Raw genomic sequence first — 891 nt, forward strand, 5'->3', positions numbered from 1 at the left:
CTTTTCTTTAACTGGCTGATTTATACACATCAGAGGAAGACATAACTTAGGCAAGAATAGCCACAGAGTAAGAGAGAGACCCTCAGTGTAGAGATCCACAGTCCTGACTTTGCCATCAAGATGCTATTATGAAAGAGGACAAGATCTTTACATCTCTGAATCTCAATAATCTTTCCTAAAATGAAGACTTTGTGCTAATTCACTTCTCAGTTTTCTTCTAGTTCTGACATTCTATGCAGTCTTCCCTTTGTCCTTATTCTCTGATGTTGTTTGCTAGGTTTCAATGAAAAGGTACTAGGCTTTATTATTCAGTGAAAATCACAAACCTTAGTGTTTACTGATGGTGCCTTAGAAAATATAAATGACAGGATTATAATGGCTGCATTGATTTGCCTTTCTACTTCTTAACTTCTTAACTTCTCTGTGTGCACACCCTTTATATGATATTTTTGCCATGCATCAGTAATCTATATTCCAAAATCTAAGACAAGTTTTGCAAATTCAGATGCCTACTGGGGCAAGGATGACTGAAAAGGCCAAGTGGTACTTCTGATAAACAGAGGACCTAGGTCTCCTGCAAGGGATTGGCCACCACTCAGCCCCATCTGTTGTTGTAATGCTAGTTCAGAGTTGCCAGATCTTCCACTTTTTATGAGAAGGTAGAAATTGTAACCTTTGTGCAAAAATCCCTTCATTTAAAATGATGGCAATTAACTAACATTTTTAAAAAAGGACAACAGGTTAAATCAATGTTTGCTGTGGGTCTTCAGTTTGTAAATTCTGATCTACAAACAATAACCAATCCAATCACAGCTCCAGTGCTTCCTGACAACCCAACCTACAGTATTTCAATAGGTAATTAAATAATAAGAAAACAAAAGTATGAAATGT

Source organism: Pan troglodytes, chromosome 8 (assembly GCF_028858775.2).
Source record: "Pan troglodytes isolate AG18354 chromosome 8, NHGRI_mPanTro3-v2.0_pri, whole genome shotgun sequence".
Classification (NCBI taxonomy): Eukaryota; Metazoa; Chordata; class Mammalia; order Primates; family Hominidae; genus Pan; species Pan troglodytes.